This window comes from Tamandua tetradactyla, chromosome 1 (assembly GCF_023851605.1).
Source record: "Tamandua tetradactyla isolate mTamTet1 chromosome 1, mTamTet1.pri, whole genome shotgun sequence".
NCBI classification, from domain to species: domain Eukaryota; kingdom Metazoa; phylum Chordata; class Mammalia; order Pilosa; family Myrmecophagidae; genus Tamandua; species Tamandua tetradactyla.
The window spans coordinates 38,887,513-38,904,465 of NC_135327.1; the positions used below are offsets into that span (position 1 = coordinate 38,887,513).

The window sequence follows — 16,953 nt, forward strand, 5'->3', positions numbered from 1 at the left end:
ACCCATATCCTGCCCATGAACCAGTCCCCATGCATCTGCACAGCCCCCATCTGCCTCCCACCACCCTGTACCTCTGTGTCCCCCATGCCACACCCTGCTTCTGCACTCTGAGGCCTGCCTGACCCCTGTCGCCACGGCTCCCGCACTGCACCTCCACAACCCCATGCTCTGCACCTCATGGGCATAAAGAGGAATTTTAAAGAATAAATAGAAAAATAGCAGATGTCACCAAGATGAAAGATACTGTAGACCAAATAAAAAATATACTAGAGACACACAGCAGCAGATTGGAAGAGGCAGAAGAAAGAAAAAGTGAACTAGAGGACAGGATAACTGATTTTGAACACACAAAAGAGCAAATGAAAAAAAAGATAGAAATATTTGAATTGGATCTCAGGGAAAAGACAGACAAAAATATAGGAATTATCAATATCCCAGAAGAAGAAAACAGTTAAGGGCTAGGAAGATTAGTTGAGCATATAATGAAGGAAAACTTCCCAACCTTTATAAAAGACATAAATATGCAATTCAAAGAAGCCTAATGAACTCCAAATACAATAAATCCAAATAGGCCTAAACAAAGACATATACTAATCAGTCTGTCAAATGTTGAAGAGAAGCAGAAAATTCTGAAAATGGCTAGAAAAAAGCAATCTACCACATACAAGGGAAGCCATGTAAGACTGAGTTCAAAAGACTCAACTGGCACAATGGAGGTGAGAAGGCAGTGGTATGATATATTTAAGATCCTGAAAGAGAAAGACTTCCAGCCAAAAATTCTGTACCCAGCCAAATTGTCCTTCATAACTGTATTAGTTAGGGTTCTCTAGAGAAACAGAATCAACAGGGAACACTTGCAAATATAAAATTTATGAAAGTGTCTCACGTGACCATAGGAATGCAGAGTCCAAAATCCACAGGGCAGGCAACGAAGCTGATGACTCCACTGGATGAACTCCACAGGAGAGGCTTACCAGCCAAAGCAGGAATGCAACCTGTCTCCTCTGAGTCCTCCTTAAAAGGCTTCCCATGATTGGATTTAGCATCACTAATTGCAGAAGACACTCCCCTTTGACTGATTACAAATGGAATCAGCTGTAGATGTAGCTGATGTGATCATGACCTAATCCTATGAAATGTCCTCATTGCAACAGACAGGCCAGCGCTTGCCCAATCAGATGAACAGGTACCACAACTTGGCCAAGTTGACACCTGTCCCTAACCATGACAATAACTGAGGGAGAGATTAAAAATTTCAGACAAACAAATGCTGAGAGAATTTGTCAACGAGAGACCAGCCATATCTGAGCCCCCAATCTTGGGGTTTGTTCATATGAAGCTTAACCCCACAAAGGATAGGTCAAGCCCACTAAAAATTAGGCCAAAGAATCACCCCCAAGAGAACCTCTTTTGTTGCTCAGATATGGCCTCTCTCTCTCCAGCCAACACAACAAACAAATTCAAACTCACTGTCCTTGAATTTATCAAATGTGGGACATGACTCCCAGAGGTGTGGACCTTCCTGGCAATGTGGGACAGAAATCCTAGAATGAGCTGAGACTCAGCATCAAAGGATTAAGAAAACCTTTTCCACCAAAAGGGGGAAGAGCAAAATGAGATAAAATAAAGTGTCAATGGCTGAGAAATTCCAAACAGAGTTGAGAGTTTATCCTGGAGGTTACTCTATTCATTAAATAGATATCACCTTGTTAGTCAAGATGTAATGGAGAGGCTGGAGGGAACTGCCTGAAGACGTAGAGCTGTGTTCCAGTAGCCATGTTTCTTGAAGACGATTATATAATGATATAGCTTTCACAATGTGACTGTGTGATTGTGAAAACCTTGTGTCTGATGCTCCTTTTATCTACCTTGTCAACAGATGAGTAGAACATATGGAATAAAAATAAATAATAGGGGGAACAAATGTTAAAATAAATTTAGATTGAAATGCTAGTGATCAATGAAAGGGAGGGGTAAGGGTATGGTATGTATGAATTTTTTTCCATTGTCTTTTTATTTATTTTTCTGAATAGATGCAAATATTCTAAGAAATGATTATGATGATGAATATCCAACTATGTGATGATATTGTGAATTACTGATTATATATGTAGAATGGAATGATCAAACTTAAGAATGCTTGCATTTGTTTGTTGTTTATATATTTTTTTAAAATTTTAAAAATTAATAATAATAATAAAAAAGAGACTAGCCATACAACAAATACTAAAGGGAGTTCTGCTGGCTGAAAAAAAAGAGACAGGAGAGTGAGGTCTGGAGGAGGGCACAGAATTGAAGAGTATGAGTAAGGGTAAATTAAAAGATAAAAAAGAGAAAGAGGGAAAAAATATATAGAGATATGAGGAATAAAATCCAAAGTTTAAGATGGTGGATTCAAGAAAAGCCTTTACAGTAATAACTTTGTTTACAGCCTAAACTTATCAATTAAAAGATAGATTGGCAGAATGGATTAAGAAATATAATCCAGCCATATGCTGCTCACAAGAGATTCATTTTAGACGCAAGGATACAAGTAGATTGAAAGTGAAAGGATGGAAAAAGATGTTCCATGCAAGCTATAACCAAAATATATCAGGAGTAATTTACTAAAATCAGACAAAACAGACTTTAAATGTAAAGACATCATAAAAGGCAAAGGGACAATTCACCAGGAAGAAATAAGAATCATAAATGTTTATGCTCCCAATCAAGGAACTCCAAAGTACGTAAGGCAAGCATTGCAAAATTGAAGAAGCAACAGACATTTCAGCAATAATAGCAGGAGACTTTAATACACCACGCTTCTCTATAGATAGAACAACCAGACAGAGGGTCAATGAGGAAATACAGAACTTAAACAATTTCATAAATGAATTAGACCTAACAGACATATATAAGTCATTACAACCCAAACACCAGAATATGCATTTTCTCTAGTCCTCATGGAACATTTCCAGGATAAATCATATGCTGAGGCACAAAAGAGGTCTTTATCAATTTAAAAACACTGAAATCATTCAAAGCACCTTCTCTGATCATAGTGGGATGAAGCCAGAAATCAAATAATTACCAAAGTATGAGAGCTTTCACAACTATATGGAGATTAAATAACACACTTTTTTTTAATTTTTATTTTATTTTATTTTTTTAATACCAAAAAACACAAAGCAAATGCAAACATTCCTATTTTGATCATTCCGTTCTACATATATAATCAGTAATTCGCAATATCATCACATAGTTGGATATTAATCATCATAATAATTTCTAAGAATATTTGCATCTATTTAGAAAAATAAATAAAATTAAAACAGAAAAAAAATTATGCATACCATACCCCTTACCCCTCCCTTTCACTGATCACTAGCATTTCAATCTAAATTTATTTTAACATTTGTTCCCCCTATTATTTATTTTTATTCCATATGTTCTACTCATCTGTTGACATGATTGATAAAAGGAGCATCAGACACAAGGTTTTCACAATCACATAGTCACATTGTGAAAGCTATATCATTATTCAATCATCAAGAAACATGGCTATTGGAACACAGCTCAGCATTTTCAGGAAGTTCCCTCCAATCTCTCCATTACATCTTGAATAACAAGGTGATATCTACTTAATGCATAAGAATAACCTCCAGGATAACCTCTTGACTCTGTTTGGAATCTCTCAGCCATTGACGCTTTGTCTCATTTCACTCTTCCCCCCTTTTGGTCGAGAAAGTTTTCTCAATCCCTAGATGCTGAGTCTCTGATAATTCTAGGGTTTTTCTCAATCTCTTGATGGTGAGTCTCAGCTCATTCTAGGATGTCTGTCCCACGTTGCCAGGAAGGTCCGCACCGCTGGGAGTCATGTCCCATGTAGACGGGGAGGGTGGTGAGACTGCTTGTTGTGTTGGCTGGAGAGAGGGGCCACATCTGAGCAACAAAAGAGGCTCTCTTGGGGGTGATTCTTAGGCCTAATTTTAAGTAGGCTTAACCTATCCTTTCTGGGGTTAAGTTTCATATGAACAAACCCCAAGACTGGGGGCTCAGCCTATAGCTTTGGTTGTCCAAACTGCTTGTGAGAATGTCAAGAATTCAACTTGGGGAAGTTGAATTTTCCACCTTTCTCATCATTCCCCAAAGGGGACTTTGCAAATACTTTTCCACTCATTGATCAAATCACTCTGGGATTCAATGGAGCATCACTGTGGACAAACCAACAAAATCTCAAGTCCTACTTAAGGTTCCAAGTACTTATGGTGTTCAATCAAGCTATCTACATAAATTATATTAGGAAATGCACTAGTCAAAGTATAAATTTTCTACCAAATAAACATTTTTTTGCTTTAGTCTCACACATAAGTTGAAATTTTAAAATATTAATTACCATCTGTTTTCAGCACCCTGCAGTTATGACATCACTTTGTTATTCCTCATGCAAAAACATTTTTTAAAATTTGTACATTTAGTCACTATCATTATACTCTAGGCATTCCTAGATTATACCATCTCAGTCTTTATTATCTATCTTTCTGATTTCATTCATGCCCCCAGCCCTCATCCCTCTATCATTCTCACATTCAGCTTCATTCGGTGTCTTAACATAATTGTATTACAGTTAGGTAACATTGTGCTATCCATTTCTGAGTTTTTACAATCAGTCCTGTTGCACAATCTGTAACCCTTCAAGTCCAATTACCCAATATCTTGCCCCATTTCTATCTCCAGATGGTCTCTGTTGCCAACGAAATTCTCCAAGTTTATTCATTAATGTCAGTTCATATCAGTGAAACCATACAGTATTTGTCCTCTTGTTTATGGCTAATCTCACTCAGCATAATGTCTTTAAGGTCCATCCATGTTGTTACATACTTCATAACTTTATTCTGTCTTACAGCTGCATAATATTCCATCATTTGTATATACCACAGTTTGTTGAGCCACTTGTCTGTTGATGGACATTTTGGCTGTTTCCATCTCTTCGCAATTGTAAATAATGTTGCTATAAACACTGGTGTGCAAATGTCCATTTGTGTCCTTGCCCTCATGTCCTCTGAGTAGATACCTAGCAATGGTATTGCCGGGTCCCATGGCAATTCTATATTTAGCTTTTTCAGGAACTGCCAAACTGCCTTCCACAGTGGTAGCACCATTTGACATTTCCACCAACAGTGGACAAGTGTGCCTCTTTCTCCACATCCTCTTCAGCACTTGTCATTTTCTGTTTTGTTGATAATGGCCATACTGGTGGGTGCAAGATGATATCTCATTGTGGTTTTGACTTGCATTTCCCTAATAGCCAGGGACGTTGAGCATCTCTTCATGTGCCTTTTGGTCATTTGTATTTCCTCTTCTGAGAAGTGTCTGTTCAAGTCTTTTTCCCATTTTGTAATTGGATTGGCTGTCTTTTTGTTGTTGAGTTGAACAATCTCTTTATAAATTCTGGAAACTAGACTTTATCTGATGTTGTTTCCAAATACTGTCTCCCATTGTGTAGGCTGTCTTTTTACTTTCTTGATGAAGTTCTTTGATGGGCAAAAGTGTTTAATTTTGAGGAGTTCCCATTTATTTATTTCTTCAGTGCTCTTGCTTTGGAGGTAAGGTCTATAAAACCGCTTCCAAGTATAAGATTTATAAGATATTTCCCTACATTTTCTTCTAACAGTTTTATGGTCTTAGATCTAATGTTTAGGTCTTTGATCCATTTGGAGTTAATCTTTGTATAGAGTGTGAGATATGGGTCCTCTTTCATTCTTTTGCATATGGATATCCAGTTCTCTAGGCACCATTTATTGAAGAGACTGTTAGGTACCAGGTGAGTTGGCTTGACTGCCTTATCAAAGATCAATTGTCCATAGATGAGAGGGTCTATATCAGAACACTCTGTTCGATTGCATTGGTCAATATATCAATCTTTATGCCAGTACCATGCTGTTTTGATCACTGTAGCTTCATAATATGCCTTAAAGTCAGGTAGCGTGAGACCTCCAACTTCATTTTTTTTTTTTTTTTTTGCAGGATACTTTTAGCTATTCAGGGCACCCTCCCCTCCAGATAAATTTGGTTATTGGTTTTTCTATTTCTGAAAAGTAAGTTGTTGGGATTTTGATTGGTATTGTATTGAATCTGTAAATCAATTTAGGTAGAATTGACATCTTAACTATATTTAGTCCCCAATCCATGAACACGATATGCCCTTCCATCTATTTAGGTCTTCTGTGATTTCTTTTAACAATTTCTTGTAGCTGTCTTTGTATAGGTCTTTTGTCTCTTTAGTTAAATTTATTCCTAAATATTTTATTCTTTTGGTTTCAATTGTAAATGGAATTCTTTTCTTGATTTCCCCCTCAGATTGTTCATTACTAGTGTATAGAAACACTACAGATTTTTCAGTGTTGATCTTGCAACCTGCCACTGTACTCGCTGTACTCGTTTATTAGCTCTAGTAGTTTTGCTGTGGATTTTGGGGGGGGGCGGTTCAACATATAGTATCATATCATCTGCAAATAGTGAGAGTTTTACTTCTTCCTTTCCAATTTTGATGCCTTGTATTTCTTTTTCTTGTCTAATTGCTCTGGCTAGAACCTCCAACACAATGTTGAATAACAGTGGTGATAGTGGACATCCTTGTCTTGTTCCTGATCTTAGGGGGAAAATTTTCAGGTTTTCCCCACTGAGGATGATATTAGCTGTGGGTTTTTCATATATTCCCTTTATCATTTTGAGGAAGTTCCCTTCTATTCCTATCCTTTGAAGTGTTTTCAACAGGAAAGGACGTTGACTTTTGTCAAATGCCTTTTCTGCATCAATCGAGATGGTCATGTGGTTTTTCTGCTTTGATTTGTTGATACGGTGTAGTACATTAATTGATTTTATGTTGAACCATCCTTGCACACCTGGGATGAATCCTACTTGGTCATGATGTATAATTCTTTCAGTGTGTTGCTGGATTTGATTTGCCAGAATTTTGTTGAGGATTTTTTCATCTATATTCATTAGAGAGATTGGTCTCTAGTTTTCTTTTTTTGTAATATCTTTGTCTGGCTTTGGTATGAGGGTGATGTTGGCTTCATAGAATGAGTTAGGTAGCCTTCCCTCTTCAATTTTTTTGAAGAGTTTGGGCAGGATTGGTACTAATTCTTTCTGGAATGCTTGGTAGAATTCACATGTGAAGCCATCTGGTCCTGGACCTTTCTTTTTGGGTAGCTTCTTAATGACTGATTTAATTTCTTTACTTGTGATTGGTTTGCTAAGGTCGTCTATTTCTTCTCAAGTCAAAGTTGGTTGTTCATGCCTTTCTAGGAAGTTGTCCATTTCATCTACATTGTTGTATTTATTAGCATAAAGTTGTTCATAGTATCCTGTCATTACTTCCTTTATTTCTGTTGGGTCAGTGGTTATAACTACTCTTCCATTTCTGATCTTATTTATTTGCATCCTCTCTCTTCTTCTTTTTGTCAGTCTTGCTAAGGGTCCATCAATCTTATTGATTTTCTCATAGAACCAGCTTCTGTTTTTTTTTATTTTCTCAATTGTTTTCATATTCTCAATTTCATTTATTTCTGCTCTAGTCGTCATTATTTCTTTCCTTTTGCTTGCTTTGGGGTTAGTTTGCTGCTCTTTTTCTAATTCTTCCAAGTGGACAGTTAATTCCTCGAGTTTTTGCCCTTTCTTCTTTTTTAATATAGGCATTTAGGTCAATAAATTTCCCTCTTAGCACTGCCTTTGCTGCGTCCCATAAGTTTTGATATGTTGTGTTTTCATTTTCATTTGCCCTGAGACATTTACTGATTTCTCTTGTAATTTCTTCCTTGACCCACTGGTTGTTTAAGAGTGTGTTGTTTAGCCTCCACATATTTGTGAATTTTCTGGCACTCTGCTTATTATTGATTTCCAACTTCATTCCTTTATTATCTGAGAAAGTGTTTTGTATGATTTCAATCTTTTTAAATTTATTGAGACTTGCTTTGTGACCCAGCATATGGTCTATCCTTGAGAATGATCCATGAGCTTTTGAGAAAAAGGTGTATCCTGCTATTATGGGGTGTAATGTCTTATAAATGCCTGTTAAATCTAGCTCATTTATTGTATTATTCAAATTCTCTGTTTCTTTATTGATCCTCTGTCTAGATGTTGAGACCATTGATGAGAGCGGGGACTTGAAGTCTCCAACTATTACCGTAGGTGTGTCTATATCTCTTTTCAGTGTTTGCCTCATGTATTTTGGAGCATTCTGGCTCGGTGCATAAATATTTATGACTGTTATGTCTTCTTGCTGAACTATTCCTTTTATTAATATATAGTATCCTTCTTTGTCTCTTTTAACTGTTTTACATTTTAAGTCTAATTTGTTGGATATTAGTATAGCTACTCTTGCTCTTTTCTGATGGTTGTTTGCATGAAAGATCTTTTCCCAACCTTTCACTTTCAACCTGTTTGTCCTTGGGTCTAAAATGCATCTCCTGTAGAAAGCATACGATGGGTCCTGTTTTTTAATCCATTCTGCCAAGCTATGTCTTTTGATTGGGGAGTTTAATCCATTAACATTTACTGTTATTACTGTAAGGGCACTACTTTTTCTAACATTTTGTCATTTGGATTTTACATGTCATATCTAATTTTTCTTCTTTTTGTCTTTACTGATAACTTTTCCACACCTCTCTCTCCTGTCTTTTTCTATATGTCTCTTGTGCTCCCTTTAGTATTTATTGCAGAGCCAGTCTCTTGGTCACAAATTCTCTCATTCATTTTTTGTCTGAAAATGTTTTAATGTCCCCCTCATTTTTGAAGGATAATTTTGCTGAATTCTTGGTTGGCAGATTTTCTTTTTTAGAATCTTTAATATATCATACCACGGTCTTCTTGCCTCCATGGTTTCTCCTGAGAAATCTACACATAGTCTTATTGGGTTTGCCTTGTACATGATGGATTGTTTACCTTTGCTGCTTTGAAAATTCTCTCTTTCTCTTTGAAAACTAATATTCTGATTAGTAAGTATCTTGAAATATGTCTGTTTGGATCTATTCTGTTTGGGGTATGCTGCAACTCTTGGATCTGTAATTTTACATCTTTCATAAGAGTTGGGAAATTTTCAGTGATAATTTCCTCCACAATTTTTTCTCCTCCTTTTCCCTTGTCTTCTCCTTCTGGGATACCCACAACACGTATATTTGTGCACTTCATATTGTCATTCAATTTCCTGAGTCCCTGCTCATATTTTTCCATTGTTTTTCCTATATATTTTTTGCTTGTCAGATTTCAGATGTCCCATCCTCCAGTTCACTAATCCTATCTTCTGCCTCTTGAAATCTAACATTGTAGGTTTCCATTGTTTTTTTTCCATCTCTTTTACTGTTCTGTGATTTGCCTTTTCAGACTTTTGATTTCTTCTTTTTGTTCATCCCTTGACTTCTTTATATCCTCCCTCAATTCATTGATTTTATTTTTGATGAGATTTTCCATGTCTGTTCAAACATCCTGTATTAATTGTTTCAACTCCTGCATCTCATTTGAATTGTTGGTTTCTTCCTTTGACTGGGCCATATCTTCCATTTTCCTAGTATGATTCGTTACTTTTAGCTAGCATGTAGACATTTAATTTCCTTAATTAGTTTATTCTGGGGATTGTTTTTACTCTTTTACCTAGGATTTTCTTGGTGGATAACTTATTCTAGACCTCTAGCTTGGGTTTTCTTTAATAGATCAGAATTTTTTAATTCTTGTATTCTTGTTTCTTGCCCTGCCTGTATGGTGACTTTTTTTTTTATTTATTTTTTTAGGACTTTCTACTTAGGTATCATAGACCCCAGTCAAATTTTCCCAGACCAGACTGGCCTCCTCTCAGGAAAAAAGAGTTACCTGCATTAGTTTTCCCTGAGGGTGAGACCCAGCTGGTTGAAAGACTATGAAGCCTCTAGACTCTGTGTTTTTCCTATCCTGCTCAGTACGTGGTGCTTGTCTGCTTGTGGGTCCCCCCAGCATAAAGTGATGTGGTGCCTTTAACTTCAACAGACTCTCCCTGCTGGGGGCATAGTTGAGACAGAGGTGAGTTTGTATGCTGGCTTTAATCACTTTAGTTTTCCAGACCCTGGGGTCTGAACTCCTTGAGGGAGGGATTCCACCTGAGCTGGGCCCTACCCCTCTCCTGGGGAAGGCACAGCTTCCAGGGAATTACTTCCTTTCACCTGACTAGCATCTTTGTTTTTCAGACAAGCTTAATTCCACCCTTACCTGAAGCAGTTGGAGCCTGAGAAGCCTTGCAGTTGTATCCAAAGAGCAGTCAAGCCATAGAAACACAACTACAAAAAAGAAAAGAAAAAAAAAATCCTTTTCAGATCAGGACTACCATTCCTTGGGTTTGCCAATCAAGAACTTAAGTTGGTGCATTGCTCTATGTATTTCCAGGTCCTATATACTCCCTCCTTTCCTTCAGGGCTAGACCCTTTCAAGTATTTTGTGCTGTCCAATCCAAAAAGCCTCTTTTTTTTTTTTCTTTCCTTTTTCCATCAGCCCTGCCCCCTCTGTTCTGGGGCAAAAAACAGCAACCTCAGCTTTTACTGGAGGTTCAACTGAACTAGGGGTCTATTTTTAGTAGTCAGAATTTGTTCATTAATTCCACAATTGGAGCTTGGTTGAGCTCAGCCCCTTGCTGTTAGTAAAGTCTCTTACCTTTCCCCTCCAGGAACCAGCTTGTAGGGGAGGGTTGCCAGCCTCCATGGCTTGGGTGATTCACGGTTCTGGGTGGGATCGCAGCTGGTCCAGCTTGTCCAGACTGGTACACACTGTGTGTCTGGTCACTGATGTGGCCCCAGCAGTTGTCCAGCTAATAACCTGGCTGGTTATTAGCTGCTCTGGAGGATGAACTAAATTCCACACCTCCCTAAGCCTCCATCTTGGAATCTCCCTCCATAATGTTCACTTTTAAACTTCATATCCTATTACATAAATACTGTAATATGAACAATACAATTTATGTCATATAAGAGGAAAACAAGAAATTTGCTTATGTACAAATGCAAATAAACTCATAACAAAACAGGGAGGAAATATTCATACAATCACTGACCTTGTTTCTGTAACTGATCATATGGTCAAAGTGCATTTTTATCACTACCTTCTTCTACTACAAATTCCATGTTCTCTTCACCCTCAGCAGAAACTTCAGCTGGCTGTGGTTCTCTGCCTGGTGGGGTAATCCAAACCTTCATTCCTGAAGATTCTGGGCCATTGGTAGTCCTGCCTGGATTGAGTTGTTGCAGTATTCCATTGCCATTAATTACAGGGCATGGTAGTACTAAGAGACGCCCTAAGGGATCTCCTATATTCCAGGAAGACTCTTCTTTACCTCCATTGTATAGTTGCAGTCTTATTTCTCCTCAATACTCAGGATCAATTACTCTAGACAATACAGTAATCCCCTTTCATGCCTGTTGATTCAGTGGCATGAGAAGCCCAAAATGGCCAGGTGGCAGTCTTAACTTCCAGTTTGATGGAATCATTGTTGTGTCTCCTGGTGGAAGCCCTCCTCCTTTTGGAGCTAAGACCTGTAGACTAACAGAGCTTAAGGATTCAGGGACAGGATACTAAGGGTGCTAGTGAGTGGTAATATTCCCATTTCCACCTCGTAAGTCCTAGACCCATGAACCTGGCTATGGGAGAAACAGCACCACATAGTGGATGCTGACTCAGAGCATAAACAGCCTCCTGGGGAACATTTCCCCAGCCCTGCAAGGTATTGCCACCTAGTTGGCATGGTTATTGGGTTTTCAAAAGGCTGTTCCACCATTCTATTAACCCAGCTGCCTCTGGATGATGGGGAACTTGGTAAGACCAGACAATTCCAGGAGAATGTGCCCATTCCCACACTTTATTTGCTGTGAAGGTAGTTCCTTGATCAGAAGCAATGCTGTGTGGCATACTATCATGGTGGATAGGGCATTCCGTAAGTCCACAGATGGTAGTTTTTGCAGAAGCATTGCATACAGGGAAGGCAAACCCATATCCAGATTATGTGTCCGTTCCAGTCAGAAAAAATCACCACCCCCCTAACAATGGAAGTGGTCCAAGATAACCAACCTATAAGGGACTCTGTATTAGTCAGGGCTCTCTTGAGAAACAGAACCAAAAGGAGATATCTATAAATATGAGATTTATAAAGTTGTCTTAAGCAATTGTGAGAATGGAAGAGTCCAAAATCCACAAGGCAGTCTGGGAAGCTGGGAGCTCCAATGAAGTGTCTGGATGAACTCCACAGGAGTGGCTCACTGACAGGAGAAGCAGCCAAAAGTCTGTCTTCTTTCTTAAGTCTTCAACTGATTGGGTTATCTTGTTGGTGGGGTCATGCCTTACTTGATCGCAGATGTAATCAACCACAGATAGGATCAACTGACTGATGATTTAATACACCAACCTTCTGGTTTCTCAACCAGCCATGAAATATCTTCTCATCAACAGTCAGAGCAGTACTTGCCTTGACTAGACAATTGGGCATCATCCCTTGGCCAAGTTGGCACCAGAACCTAACCATCACAGACTCTCATTCCCATGAGCTGTTTAGGAGTATGTGAGTTGGGGTAATTTAGCATCCAGCCCTTGTAATTAGTCCCAATTTACTGCCCACCCTTGACTCTTAAGGTGGCCACTATGGTCTTAACAATGGTTTCCAATTCTGCAAGAGAGTTATTGGTTATCATAACATCATCAATATAATGAAAAAAAGTGACCTCTGCTGGTGTGCGGTAGTTAGGTGTCAACTTGGCCAGGTGGTGATGCCCCATTCTGTTTCTGTGGACTTAAATCACCAGTATGTGAAATTCATCTATGGTTGATTACATTTATGGTAGCTAAGGGGAGTCACTTCCACAATGAGTGAAGTTTAATTTAATTAACTGGAGGCTTAAAAGAGAGAGGTCAGATGGGAGCTCAACACAGCACAGCCCAAGCAGCTCAGCATACCGTATCTCAGCACTCACAGCTCATCCTAGATGTTTGGAAATGCAGAAAGGAATCACCCAGGAGAAAGCCACTGGAACCCAGAAGCCAGAAGAGAAGGCCAGCAGATGTCGCCATGTGTCTTTGCAGGTAACAGAGAACCTCAGATGGAAGCTAGTTACCTTTCCTCTGAAAAACTATAAACTTTTAACTAAGTAAATCCCTTTATTAAAAGCCAATCCATTTCTGGTGTTTTGCATTCTGACAGCTTTAGCAGACTAAAATCTTGGGCTACTTTGGTGGTTAGGTTCAGGTCTCAACTTGGTCAAGTGATTATTCCCAGTTGTCTGGTTAGACAAGCACTGGCCTGCCATAGCTGCAAGGATATTTGATTGATAAACCAGAAGTCTAGTGTTTTAAATCATCAGCCAGTTGACTACATCTGTGGCTGGTTACATACATGAACAACTAAGGTGTGTCTCCCACAACAAGATAATCCCAAAAGCTTTTAAGGAGGAAGAGAGACTCACCACTCCTTCAGCCAGTGAGCCTCTCCTGTGGAATTTGTCCAGACTCTTCATCGGAGCCGCTAGCTTCACAGCCTGCCCTACTGATTTTGGACTCTTCCATTGCCATGGTTGCATGAGACACCTTTAAAATTTCATATTTACAGATCTCTCCTGGTGGTTCTGTTTCTCTGGAAAATCATGACTAACACAGATACCAAACCATGGTGCATAGTGGGACTATGAAGATGTCCTTGCGGTAGCATAGTTAATGTCCACTGTGTCCTACTCATGTAAAGGTAAACATAGGCTGGCTGGAAGGATCTACAGAAATACTAAAAAAGGCATTAGCAAGATCCAACATAAAATGAAATTGGCTTAATTGAATACTTATGTCCTGTAACAAAGTAGCTATGTTTGGTACAGCTGCAAACAAATAAGGAGTTACTTTGTTAAGTTCTCTATAATCAGTAGTCATCCACCAGGAACCATCAAGCTTCTTCACTGGCCAGACTGGGCTATTAAATGGGCTCTGAGTAGGGATTATAATGCCCACTCTTTCCAATTCCTTAATGGTGGCAGTAACTTCTTGATGGTTCCCTGGTAACTAATATTGATGCAGTGCAACCATGCATGTGGGGGAGAGTAGCTTTTCTGGTCACAACTTAGCACGTCCTCTTTGGATGGTGGTTTTTTTTTTTTTTTACTTCCTAGCATTTATTTACCACTTGCGCGAAACTTGGGTTGGCCATCGCCACAAATAAAGGACATGTCAGTAGAAAAGAAGGAAAGAGACGAAGAGGAAACGACTGTACAAGCAGCTCAGGGGGAAAAACACGAAGAACTGTAGACATCCTGGCCTGGTAAAGAAAAGAAGCAAAGCAGAAGAACAAGGAAAAAATCAAGTCTGTCAGTTCACACCGCAATTGAGGAGGGAGTGCACCATTCCTGGAAGTACTGCAATACCAGGTCGATGCGTGGAGTGGACGGAGCAAGCTCCTATTCCATCTCCCTGCTCCAAAAATCCATTTAATGTATTGTCCTCGGATAGAGGACGTATCAGATATTAAACTGATAAGAACAGATACTACACTTGATCTTAGCCAAAAGGCCGAGAAGTGATGGATGGTGGTTTTGACCACCCAGCACCAGAGATGGATTTCCCCTACAGTTGTTTGCATTCTGCTCCAGTGTCCATGAGTGTTAAAACCCTATGCTAATTAGTAAGGAAGCAAAAGATTGTTAACTCAATATGTGGCCTCCAATCCCCAGTGTCCGAATATATAGCTCTAATTTGGGGATCTTGGCCAGTCCTTTATGCGAGGCATAAAGGAACTTGCCAGGCCTCCTCAGTAGGAGAAGCAGAGGGCCCCATAGACTTTAAGGACCAGGTCTTTCGACCTGAATTTCTCTCCCCATCCACTGATCTGGTAGATATAGATCTTTGTTCTTTAGGTAATTTACTCCAGATCCTGACAAGTACGCATTTGGCTACCCATCAATATCTTCAATTTTAGTGCCAGTTATTATTAAGTTGGCCCACATCTGCCTGCATGATACATGGCTTTGACTGTCATGCCGCCTTGAGGCACAACCTGTACCTCTTACTCTGGCCGATCTGTACCTTAAGCATTCTGACTCTCCTAAATCACCACAATTTGGGTGGCCTTTGAAATGGGTTGCCCTACTATTGGGCTAAAAATGGGTGTAAGAGTCCTATACCGCTGGTTGGGGATACTAGGCAGGATAGCATCCTTTATGCCTGTTGTGATGGTTTCATTAACTGGTCCAACAAAATTAACAGCATAGGGCGGGCCACGGTGGCTCAGCAGGTAAGAATGCTTGCCTGCCAAGCCCGAGGACCCAGGTTTGCTTCCCTGTGCCTGCCTATGTAAAAAAAAAAAATTAACAGCATAAATGGCATACCTCATTCTTAGTCCCCTCAGCACATCTTGCAATTCATATAGTGTATTCCAGTGGGAGCAGCATGTGGTACCTCTCCCACATTGGGCCAAGTTTCTCTACATTTGAGTTTTAAGCCAATTTAGCAACAAATTGGATTCTGGCCTGGAAGCCAGAGTATATATACATTGGCAGAGGGAAGGGTGTGTAATAATTGAGGCTAATTTGATGTTTTCTTTTCCTGAAAGTAACACTCTGTACCATTGTCCCAAAGATGTAGTAGCCAATTTGACAGGACTGCTTTAGGCTTTTGTCTGTACTGATTCTCAATTTCACATAAAATTCAGTGATGGTATAGTCCTGCATGTTAACTAAGATCTTTTGGTCAGGAGGGGGTGCTGGGGCAGCTGCAGTGGCTGAATAAGGTGAGGGTGCTGAATATGTTCTGACAACTTTTTGTTGGCCTAGCTTCCTTTCCTCATTTTCAATATCCCAGTCAAACTGGGGCTCACTGTCATCGGAAAAGAAATCAGCAGGATCCAATATTTTAGAGTCCCAGTCAGAAAAAGTCAGGATATGCCTCACTTGCCCCTTGTGCAGTCTATGCCCTCTTACTCTAGCATACCAGCATGCCAATATTTCTAAACTCTCATATGCACAGTGTAGCTTCTCATTCAATGCATCCTTCAAAACTGCTTGGACTATACACAAGTCCCTTTTTAACTCAAGGTCTTCTTTTAAGTGGCAAACTGCAGCTTTAGCAGACAGGGTCTTTTCCTGGCCAAATGTGCAGCTCCTAAAAGGGCCATGTGATGGTATGGCAGTTTGATGGCACTCCTTTTTCTCATGAAATCCAAACTGACCTGCAGCCTGCTGCAAGAGTGCTGAAAGTCCAGCTGGGGAGTCCTGGGCATCCTCATATTCCCTTAGTAGTACCCATTTGTCTAGGCGGCTAGCCACCTCCACCCCTACATAGATGTTATAGGTGATCCTGGGATTCCCCCCAGGGGGTCTCCCTTCCCACTATTCATCCCTTTTATGGCTGGAGGCATTTGCGTCTTCTGGCTGGTTCACCAAATGTTCCAACCCAACTTAGCCCCAAGACCAAAGAACATGCCTGCCATGCAGTTACCTATGAGTTTTATTAGGGACTTACAAACAGGAGAAGATTCTCCTGATAGTGGCCAATTTGGAAATGGAAGTCAATGTTCTGCACAAAAGAGAAGAGTGCTATGGGATCAGTGTATAAAGGTTTAGGTCCATAGAGTGTGACAACATAGTTTCAGCAAGGTCTTGTGAGATTTGATTGGGGAAAGCGGGTTTTGATCACATTCTTTCCTCACTGAGGGTGTCTGCTGACCTTTATTGCCTGTCCTGGTCATATAGGTGGCTGCCTGCAGTGACTTGTTTTCTAATGGTAGAGGGCATGGGCCTGGGCCCTAGGTCCTCACACAGAAACTTTCCAATTCATTTGTTACTAGGCAACCCTGTTTATTTTTAAGAACGTGGGACAAATAGTTGTCCTCAGTTGTGAATACAAGTAGCTCTACTGAGTCTGCATTATAAAAGTTTCACCTCTCTTCCCTCTGTTTTTTTCTTTTAAAGATAATTTCATTGTTCCCAAGAG

At 39.6% G+C, this 16,953-nt stretch overlaps 1 non-coding gene across 1 annotated transcript; it reads right to left on the reverse strand.

The window, feature by feature from the left end:
* Positions 1 to 14,356: 14,356 nt before the first annotated feature.
* Positions 14,357 to 14,547, reverse strand: LOC143653653 (U2 spliceosomal RNA). The gene has a single exon (XR_013161451.1). It is a non-coding gene; the product is annotated as a U2 spliceosomal RNA (small nuclear RNA).
* Between the last annotated feature and the right edge of the window lie 2,406 nt (positions 14,548 to 16,953).